This window comes from Leptinotarsa decemlineata, unplaced genomic scaffold, assembly GCF_025532065.1.
Source record: "Leptinotarsa decemlineata unplaced genomic scaffold, Ldec_3_MD MMD2_tig00000010_RagTag_RagTag, whole genome shotgun sequence".
Classification (NCBI taxonomy): domain Eukaryota; kingdom Metazoa; phylum Arthropoda; class Insecta; order Coleoptera; family Chrysomelidae; genus Leptinotarsa; species Leptinotarsa decemlineata.
The window spans coordinates 6,907,845-6,919,910 of NW_027412538.1; the positions used below are offsets into that span (position 1 = coordinate 6,907,845).

General features: G+C 37.2%; 1 protein-coding gene across 3 annotated transcripts in view; it reads left to right on the forward strand.

Annotated features, from left to right (window-relative positions):
- LOC111507349 (nephrin) overlaps positions 1-12,066 on the forward strand; it is an 862,168-nt gene that overhangs the window by 617,628 nt on the left and 232,474 nt on the right. The gene's annotated exons all lie outside the window — the stretch shown is intronic.

The window sequence follows — 12,066 nt, forward strand, 5'->3', positions numbered from 1 at the left end:
CATATAACTATAAGCGTGAACAACGATTCAACACAGTATGGTGTGGCCATTTGTGTTTGAAGTTTCTTCAGAACAAGACATGGAGTTAACACCAGTACAGGATAGGGAGAGTATCAAGAGGATGAGTCATTCATTGATCGCATATTCCAGAGTACGCACTTTACAAAAAATGAGTAAAGAACAACTCGCTGATATGCCGAAAGAGGTGTTGATTGGGTGTGCATCACATGAAATTGCATCTGTATGGGATAAGTTACCACAAAACCTACAAAATGATATTGATGTCTTGAAGTATCAGTACTGTCAAGAGCATTACAATGATTCCAGCGGTAGCAGTAGTAATTCCGATATGAATGATGGTCCACCTACAAGAAAAATTTTTTGTTGTTATTGTAAAGTGAATGATGTGAATGTAGTCACACATAATGATATGGATAGACCACCGAAAAAGCGACGATTGGTCCACAATTTCTGCTGTCAGCAATAAAAAGACATGAATCATCGAAAATTCGTCAGTCATGTCACGCACGTTTTCATTGTCGGGATTCTCTAGCGAGTTGAGTGCCAACTTCTACCCACCCATCGAATTGGATACCAATAGTAATTATGGTCTGGGATTACATGGTTTCTACTCCTACAATTCCATATTCAATGTAGATGCTAAGAATAATGTTATCGGCTATTCGAAGACAATTATCTCACCCCCCACTATTATAAAAATTCCACCTGGGGCATATGAAATTGATGAAATTAATAAGGTGATTCAAAGATTCATGAAATCCAAAGAAGTGCAACTAGAAAATGGAATTGAAGAAAATATCGACGAAGTATTTCTCCTACGTGCAAACAACAACACTCTGAAATGTGAAATGCGATCGAAATATTACATTCATCTCAAACATGAAAACAGCATTGCTGAACTTCTAGGGTTCGATGACAATGTTTTCAATTGTGGTGAAATACATGAATCAACATTGCCCGTGAATATCAATAAGGTGAGGATTATTCGTGTGGATTGTAATGTCACAGCTGGAGCATATTCGAATGGCGATGAAATCCATAGCATCTTTGAATTTGATATTGATGTAGAGCCCGGTTACAAACTCACCAAGGAGCCACAAAATATTATTTATATGCCAATCCGACCTGGTGGTCGTCAGTACCTCGACAATATCACTCTTCGCATATTGGATGATAATGGTAATCTGATCAATTTCAATGGTGAAAAAATAATAGTCAAATTGGAATTGATAAAGCTATAATAATCATCATTTCTCATATATTTATTCACAACATCGACGACAGTCATTAGTAACAATCATCGTTTCTCATACGTTGATTCAGAACATCGATGACTGTCATTAGTGTATCATAAAGAAAATGAGTAAAGGAAGCATCGATAAGTTTGGTCGCAGAAGTAAGGCAGTTTCAAATACTGTTTTGCGTGGGCAGCCTGGAGTTGGTTTCAAATTAACAACCGATGGAAACTTTGATATGGAAAATAAACGTTTGAAAAATATAGCAGAGCCTGAAGAGAGTACGGATTGTGTTAATCGAGGATATGTCGGTTTTTACATCTCAAAGATGAGAGGAGAATTAGATACTGATATTGACAAAATTAATTTGAAATTAGATGGAGTAGAAAAATATTCCGTATCAGTGAGGGAAGATCTCATTACGCTTGGACTGAAATTAGTAGAATTTGTAAAAAAGTATGAGCATATGGATAAGGATATCAAATCGCTGCAATCTGATTTGAAAAAACAACCCTCGATAAGCATTCAAACGATCGAGCAAAAACGATGGTGAGCGATGATCATCTGTGAAAAAAGTCAATATAAAGCTGAAGTTGATCAAATTGTTACTCAGTATTTGTTACTTCCTAACGCTGAGCAGGTGATATTCATTGATGGAACTATAAATTCTGCGATTATCGTTTCTAAAAATGGGGCTGTGCTTCAATAGTCAGCGATTGCCGCAGCGGCAGCAGTTGAGTCAGCATAATGTATTTGGTGGAGGCTATGATCATGTGCATTTAAAGAAGCGAAAATCCAGCAGTCGATTCATTCCACGTATATCTGCCAAACGGTCAAGATATAGAATAAGTGCTAGTAGCCTGAACTTTCTCAAATCTATTGGCTTGAAGGTGCGATATAAAAAATAGTAATAACATGGCGACAATCACCACAAGTGATAAATTGGAAGTGTTCGAGGAGCCCATGTTCGACCATTCCCTCATCAGCCTTCATGAGCATACATATAAGCCGTATGGTTCACCATATTACAAAAATTCAGATGAAATACGAATTCCAATCAATTATCAAGATCTCATACTCGATATTGCAGATAGTTACATTTATATCGAGGGGAAGTTCACACCATCTGATGCCACAAAGCGGTGCTACCTATCCAATAATGCTCTCGCCTTTCTCTTCGACGAAATTCGCTATGAAATGGGTGGTGAGCAAGTGGTTGTTGTTCGAAAACCCGGCATAACTACCACAATGAAAACGATGATATCATTCGGAAAAACGCATGCAAATTCGCTACTACCGATAGGATGGGGACTCGATGTGAATAAACAAGATATATTCGATCCCGTTAGCAATGTATTTAGTGGTAAATTACCCTTGAAGTATCTCATGGGTTTTGCTGAAGATTACAATAAGGGGATAATGAATGTGAAGCAGGAGCTCATTTTGATTATAGCTCGCTCATTCAAAAATTCATTCATTGGGGAAGTCGATGCAGATTTGGAAATCAATAAAATAGAATGGAGAATCAGGCACATTGTGCCGGAAGATCGACAGAAACTGAAACTATTGAATCGCATAAATAAAAATGGTAATAATGCTAAAGTGAAGGTGGCTTATCGTATGTGGGACCTTTATGAATTACCCACACTTCGTGATACATCCTCGGATATATGGGCGGTGAAGACAACCAGCAGCCTCGAAAGACCACGATATATCATCATCGGCTTTCAAAACACCGACCAATCCGAAAATATGTCAAAAGATGTAACGAAATTCACACATGTGAATATTAATAATATTCGACTATCTCTGAACTCTGAAGTATACCCATATGAGCGTTGGAATCTGGATTTCGACAAGAAGTTAGACTCATCAGCTTACTATGCATATGAAAACTTCCAACGTAGCTACTATTATAAAACTATGAGTGAACCGATGATGGATATTGGTAGCTTTCGCAACAACCCACTATTCATTATCGACTGCTCCCATCAACCCGAAGCTATGAAGTCATCCACTGTCGACATCAAAATAGAATTCGAAACACGCAAGGTGAAGTTTCCAGCAAACACCAAAGTATATGCACTCATCCTCCACGATGCTGTTCTATCATATAATGCTCTTAATGGCTCTGTTCAAACTGGATTGTAATAAGATTGACATGTAATATGCTATGAAATATTCGATATTGATGAATAATAAAACACTCAATAATTATGTTATATCTTTTATTCACCAAACAATTAGATACAAACAAATATGGATTGAAACATTATTTTATTCACAAACATATACAACAGATTTCAAATATTTACAACACCATCATTTATCGCTTCTTCCAGTTGCGGGTTGGGACTCTGTGGTTCCAATTGATATTTCTCTATGATATTTTGCGGTAGGTAGGTGCATATGTCTTGAAGAAAATGTTTCAAGTCTGCTTCAATTATTAACTCACAGAACTCATCCAAATTTCTACTCCCATATGAATATTTATGACACAATGCCACACCGAGTTCATACTTCTCACTAAGCTCCAAAAGTTTTCGCACCTCTTCAGCATCGTAACATACACTCAAATCATAATTTGATGAATGTAGAGCATCAAAACTCAGATCAGCCATCTCCCAAGCCATTTTTCTTATGGCGGAATCCAAATCCACTGCTTCCGGCCACTCTTGGGCTGAATATTGCATCCACATGTTTATAGAATGGTGAGTTCTGGAAATTCATAAATGGCATTCATTAGTTTGCAAATAATATAAAAAAAAATACTCACTTGAAATCTGACTATGTCTATGAAGTGACCAAGTTGATACATATTTTATATTAATCTACCATATTTTCACTATTTACAAAAAAAATCATAATTTCAAAATGTTCAATCTAAAACATTGAATTTCATCAATGATCGGGTTTTAGCACCAGGATAATCCTGCGAACTTTGACCCATATAAGTAAGTGTGAATTTGGCTTTGGATGAATTCACTTCACGAATGAAGTCTTCTGGTAATTGCTCTGTGACACGTTTTGGAAGCCATGCTTTAAAAGGAGTATCACTTTCCTCATCCAATAAAACTACTTGAATTGATTTACCATATCGTGTGGAATACATTGACATTTTTTCAATTTTATATTCTTTATCAATAACCAGAGCGTTTATAGGTTTCTGCTCTAAAGCTTCACTTTGTTGAATTATAGAAAAATTAATTTTTTCAATGTCAAATTTCAAATTATCCATATTCATAAATATAGTGAAATTACGGTTAATTAAAATAAAATATATATTCACCTCACTGACGAAAACGCCCTCTCGGATGGGTTGATACTCGTTGTCTTCACTTTGGAATTCGACAAGTACTTCTGTTTACCTATTTGGGTATTTTAGAGTGTCTAAACTGAATGTGGAAGCATGATATTCTGAACTTATATAGGAATTACCAACAAGGGAGGGGGCAACGCCGAACCCCACTGTTCAAGGTTATATTCTGTGCACGTCACGATTTCATTCAAGGTCAACATGCAATGCCACAGAGCAAGCTCAAGGTAGTCGAAGTGTCGAACGTCAAGGTCAAACCCCACACTCAAGGTAAAACACCGCATTCAATCTCATACTATGTGTACGACGTTCAAGGTTAGGTGACGTCATACGATATTCTGAACTTATATAGGAATTACCAACAAGGGAGGGGACAACGCCGAACGCCCACTGTTCAAGGTTATATTCTGTACACGTCACGATTTCATTCAAGGTCAACATTCAATGCCATGGAGCAAGCTCGAGGTAGTCGAAGTGTCGTACGTCAAGGTCAAACCCCACACTCAAGGTCAAACACCGCATTCAGGCTCATACTACGTGTACGACGTTCAAGGTTAGGTGACGTCATTCAAGGTCGTGTGACGTCTCAAGGTCAAAAGGGGTGGGGGGAGGCGTTCAGTCGGCATTAGCACCCTACTTCCCTTGTAGTTGGATTTACGACTCATCCTGATTTAATATGAGAATTCGAATTACACCCGGAACCAATATTCCAAGAACTGACATAAACGAAGTAGGTTATAAATCTGCATGTTTATTGGCAAAACGTCGATGCGACTGGCAGACGTGATTTTTCTGACAATGTAGCGTATAACTGAGTTGTGAATGTGAGCAAACACGAGCAATGCAACTGATTGAAAACAAGACTTCTTTATGAACTTCTCCTTATTTGGATTAGTAAATATATTCACAAATGATTTATTCCAAATTTTGTATCATTAGCATTCGTGGTATGTTTTCATTCATCTGCTATATAAAAATATTCAAGAAATAATCCGCTATATAAAATTATTTAGAAAATAATTCATGTAAACAAAAACCATGAACATATCGACTTACCTAAGATAGTGAAGGATGACATATTTCCTTACAGAGACGCCATGTAGGTTTCAAGTTCTAGATTCTAAAAACCACCTGGGTATCCTCGTTAATCTTTTATATTCCTCGATTGAGAGTTCTGTCGATCCGATAGTTGACGTCATTCAAGACCATACAATACCAGACCATAGTAAAGTCAACCGGTAAGTCCACTACTTTCATTCATACTTGGTGACCTCGAAACGAAGTGTGGAGCCAATTTCGTTCTATTACCATTGGCGTGCGCTCATAGAAAAACTAAATTGAAGGTTAATATGGAATATTTAATATGGAATATTACTCATAACCAACTACAAAAACTAAAAACAATAATAACAACAGCGAATAAACTGAACAAAATATCAATTTTCGACCGTTTATTATAACTAATCCGATGTCCGTGGGACCGTCAAATCCTTCGATACTACAGCACATCTTCTGATGTGATGTCAATGACGACGCACGCCATGGATGCCCCAGCATATCAACAACCAATAAAAATGTTGAGGAAGTGAAAGAAATTGTTATGAAGAATTGTCGAATCACTATTAGAGAAGTTGCTTAGGTTGTAGGCATATCGGTTGGCTCATTTGCCAAAAATGGTCATAACCAAAGAGCCCGTAGCGCCAAGAACAAAAAACCATGCCAAGTTCGATCAGATATCAAGGTTTTGTTCAGAGTTATCTTTGATTACCTTGGTGTAGTGCATCACGAGTTCTTGGCACATGGTATGCACCGCTTGCAAGACCCAATACGGAGAAAAACGTCCGTTGTAAGATGTTCAAAATCAAAATATATATCGAAAGTATTACTGATAACTGTTTATTAGAAACATTTGAGAAGAACTATCATTGAAGTTCTTCATTATTGCTTAAAACAATGTTTTTCAGAATGTCTGTCTCTGCCTTTATTCGCACTAATCCCAAAAAACGGCTTATCTGATTTGAAATCGGTTTTCACTTATGTATTGTGGTAAATTTTACTCAACATTCATGAACCGATTTTTCCAATCGGTTCATGAATGAAAACATTATGTCAATTTGAAGAATTACGTCAAATATTTGTTAGTTGATGGATGTAGTCGTTACTACGTGGTAGGAAATCATAATGAAGAAAAGAGAAAGGAAAATTTCTGTTTTTCATTACTTTTATTTGTAACTAACGTTACTGCAGTTTCGTCCTATAAGGACATTTTCAAACTTATACATTAAACTAACAATGGTTGATTACATTAGCCCTTATATAGCACCCCTGTACGTAATAACAGAGGGACTACTTGGCTTGATTGAGTACCTGAATTTACAATTTGTAATGCGGATATGCTAATTTGAAAACCGGTGAGTAAACTAAATCTGATCATTGATCATTGATCATTTAACAGGTTGCAGGTTGCTTGTGAATTTCCAAGGATTCTAAATAATTGAGTTTCTAACAAAGGCAGTGAGAATGCTCTGTGCAACATTGAATTGTAGGGTGCTAATTTATGATTGTCTAAATGGAAAGAATGGCTCTTGGAATGGTAGTGTCTGTATAGCTAGGTTTTCTGAAAACATTGACCTCAAAATCATTCTGATTGTGTGTAATGGTCAGGTCAAAGTAATTTATATCTTTCTCTAAACTGAATCTGATCATTGATCATTGATCATTCAACAGGTTGCTCCCGCAATGTTTATGCTTGTGAATTTCGAAGGATTCTAAATAATTGAGTTTCTAACAAAGGCAGTGAGAATGCTCTGTGCAACATTGAATTGTTGGGTACTAATTTATGATTGTCTGGATGGAAAGAATGGCTTAGGATGGTAGTGTCTGTATAGCTAGGTTGCAAACTCAATTATTTAGAATCCTTGGAAATTCATAAGCATAAACATTGCAAGTGGAACCTGTTGAATTATCAATGTTCAATGTATAAATTTGAAAATGTCCTTATAGGACGAAAAAGTGGTAAAAAGTATAGAAAGTTTCAATTCTCTTTTCTTCATTTGTTAGTTGATTTTGGTGAAACTTTGGCTAACTATATTTATGGTTTGTATAACAATCTAGGTCAAAGCTGGTCAAATACCTGAGAAAATGTCACTGTTGAAAAGTCTGGAAAACCAAAAAATTAAGTTCTTACGAACGAAGTGACGGACAACAGCTAGTTCATAAACAGAAGTTTGTCACAGCAATAATTGGTAAAACCTCTGTTTTCGAAGACCAATTAGCAAAAACCAAGCCACTTATCCTCAGTAGCTCCTATCTCTTCTAGTCCTATTCCCAATGGCAGTTATATCTCCTAGTATTCCTAGCACATTCGAATCTCAGACAGCGGAGTGAAACATCGATTTCCCAATTCCACACGGCACACTCAATAATAGAAATGTGTGCAGTTCGACTTTATACCGAAGATATCTGCAGATCTGATTGAAACACAGAATAATGCAAATATGCCGCCGTCTGGTCTAATAATTAGAACTGAATCAAATGTGAATTACTGTCTCAGTAATTATTCGTATGGGTATGATACAGCGGGGTGAGAGAGTCTGAAGAAAAAGCAATCGTAAAGTCCTAGGGGTCTTTTCTCGAATACCCAGTATTCCATACATTTATATGTGATCAGAATGACATTGAATGATACGAGTATGTTAAGTTCATTCGAATTTTAGCGTCTCGTATTTAATAGAATGAAATGATTGACGCAGATCGTAGGAATAATGGAAACACAGTCGTTCGTTGTCTTTCATTGACCGATTCTCATCTTCAAATTTGAATAAAACAAAGTGTATGAGATATCATCGATTTTTTTTTTTCATTTGAAAGACCTACTGATGTGTGGAATCGAAGGTTGCTTTTTATGTTTCGGAATTTGGCAACCCTAGTGTTGCAATCTGGCAACTGCCAGCTCTCTCGTAAAGTTGGACAGTTTTGAGCTTATACGTAGTCAGAACGTTTTGACATACGCGCGCTATTTGTGTTGTTTACAGCAACTTGAAAGACTCATCTCGGCCCAAAAATGGAATTAAATCGTGAACATTTTCGTGCTATTATTTTTAACAACTTTCGACGTGGATTAACTCAGCAACAGTGCATAGTTGAAGTTATTTCAATTTTTGGCGATGAAGCTCCATCGAGGACCAGTGTTTATCGATGGTATGGTGAATTAAATCGTGGTCGTAGTTCACTCCAAAACGAATTTCGTGAAGGTCGTGAAAATCAGTTGTTGTTCGGAAAACCATTGATGATGTGCGCGAACTGATATTGCAAGATCGTCATGTGACCTATCGTGAGATTGAGACAACCTCAGGCATTAGTGGGACCAGCATACATTTAATATTGCATAAACATTCGACTGTCAAAAAAATGTGTTTGCGTTGGATCCCACCCAATTTTTCAATCGCTCAAAAAAAGGCTCGTGTAGATTGGTCGAAGAAAATGCTCAAAAAATACGATCGTGGTGCTTCAAAACACGCCTATGACATCGTAACAGGTGATGAATCGTGGATTCACGCATATGAGCCCGAAAGTAAACAGCAGTCGGCTGTATGGGTGTTTCAAGATGAGTCAAATCCAACAAAAGTTGTTCACGCACGAAGCATTTCCAAGCAAATGGTCGCCTGTTTTTTCGGAAAAACTGGACATGTCGCAACTGTACCACTAGAACAACGCAGAACAGTCACTTCTGAGTGGAACACAAGCATTCGTATGCCAGTTGTCTTCCAAAAAATCAGGAAAACCAACCGCCGAAGACGGATCACTCTCCACCACGACAATGCGAGCTCTCACACATCGGCTCAAACAACTGCATTTTTGAGCACCCAAAATATCGATTTGATGAGTCATCTGCCGTATAGTCCTGGCTTGTTACCTAATGACTTCTTTTTATTTCCGCACGTAAAAAACAAACTGAGAGATCAACGTGAAGAAGCGGTTGATGCATTCAGAATGCATGTTTTGGAGATACCACAATCAGAGTGGCAAAAGTGCTTCGACAATTAGTTCAAACGCATGCAAAAGTGTACAGATCTTCATGGGAAATATTTTGAAAAACAATACAGTGATTTTCATTAATTGATATTTGTTTTTGTTCTCTAATCCCGAAATCCCGTTCAAATGTCAACCGCGGCTTCTCTGAGTGGAGCGCATACAACGTACAATTTTCAATGACAACGTGCACATTCGCTAACTAGTAGCAAAATTTCGAGAAACTGATACTGTCACGATTAAAAAAAACCAACCAATATTACTGCAAAGCCAATTGAAGTACCGCAAAATTGCTTTGCAATTTGAATTACAGCAACCGGAATATCCCGTGAATCTGTCCTGACAGTATTTAAATTACATAATATCATCCATATAAAAAGCAAATCATTCAAGAACTTGGAGACGATGACCCCGACAGAAGAATTCATTTTTGTGAAATTATGACAGTTAGAACCACGGCTCATAAAAAATATTTGCTTTGGTGACAAGTTCACTTTTTATTCGAATGGGTATGCTAATAAACAAAACTGTCGTTACTGAAGTGACGATAATCCATGACTATTTAGAGAATGGCCTACGCAGTACCACGTGAAAGTTAATGTTTGGTCTGATATATTGGGAGATGCAATTATTGGTCCACTATTCATAGAAGGAAATTCAAATGGCAAAATATATGCTCATATGCTGAAAAGATCTATCGAACCTCGGATAGTTCATGAATTAGAGAGACATACACGACAATTCATCTTTAGAATGAGATGTTACATTTTCAACAAGATAGGACACCTTCCCATTATGTATTTCCAGTTAGACAATGATTATATAATAATGATGCTATCAATAGATTGAAAGAAAAGATCTTATTGAATGGCTTTCTAGATCCCCCGACCTATATCCTCTCGATTTATTCCTCTGGGGCCACCTAAAAACTGGTATTTTCAAGACACAGCCTGACTCAATAGAGCAACTAAAGGAAAGAATAATCCAAGAATGCCGAGCTATGTCCAGAGAAACATTTGCCAATGTACGTCAAGATTTTGAAAAAAGACTCTATTACCGTCTTGAATAGAATGGAAATCATTTATAACATTTCTTAAATTGTTAATAGAAAATAAAATTTCAATTCAAATAAATTGTGGTTCATTTAATGACTCAAAAATAACTGCATCGAATGTAGCTTTGTGGGGTATCATTGAAGAGCATTTGACAAGAGCATTCAGATAATTATCACAAGTAGGGGATTGCCATTTGACACTATGAAGTTAGGGTGGCTGGGGCGGGAGAGTTGATGAAAACAAGTTGGCTATTACATTATTTCGTTTCCCCCTTCCTATTATGGAAGTTGTTCTCAGCGATTTCTTTTATTTTATTTGGTTGCTCAGATATAGCCATTGTGAGTTTTCAAATTGCCACCCTGTATAACGAAACAAGCAAGGAGGTTTTGTAAACAGTCAAGTGAAAATCTCATGATAAAGTGTTCAATTCATAGAAATAAGTAATAATAATAATAGCTTTATTGTCCCAATGTGCAGGGTCTGACGCGAGGCGCCCGAGACACTAATGCACTTGCTATCAGCAAGTCCAGCATATGCGGTCTCGGCGTATATCCATCGACATAACGTGGCCCTAAGAGTACTATATTACCATCTACGGCACTCTTACGGTATTGACGAGACATCGGTGTTGCCCTACGCTCCGGGGGATATTGAATTCGTTCTGGGAAACGAGAAGTGCCGAATTTATTGAGACTATTCGTTCCCTACCCTCAGGCTCATACAAGCTAAGAAGCCTGATGTAGTCCTTCTCGACCACCAGAGCAAGACGACATTTTTCGTGTTTTCAGCTCCTGGCGAAGCGAATATCGGCGAAGGAAAAACGGATAAAATATCGAGATCTTAGCCGCACAGATGCAGAAGTCTGTCATTCTTGGGTCACTGCGCTTACTCAGGGCACATGATTTTCGGACCTAATGATCACTTACTCCACGGTATGGGGAATGTTCAATTCAAATAATGTTATGAATGCTAGTGGAGAATATATCACAATGGGAACAAATACTATTGAAATTCATACATATAACATATATTGGAGAATTGAGCATAATATTAGTTCTTGCTCTGAGAGGTCTAAAAATGGACTGAGATCGTGAAACTGGCCGTGGTACATTGAAGTTAGTTTGTTCCAGAATTTTAGGACAGTCAACTCTCTCATTTACTAATTTGAATAAAAATATGAGCAACGCACATTTCCTGCGATGCTCTGAACTAAATAGTTTCAAACATTCATATATGACATCATTACTGATAACTCTATCAGGGAAAGAACCCTCTATTCTGAAAATTTGAAATTTACAAAACTTTCTTTGAACTCTTTCAATGGCTATGTTATGAATCTCATAGAATGGACTCCAGACGATACTTGCATATTCTATCTTCGAACGTACGTAGGTGAAATACAACAGAT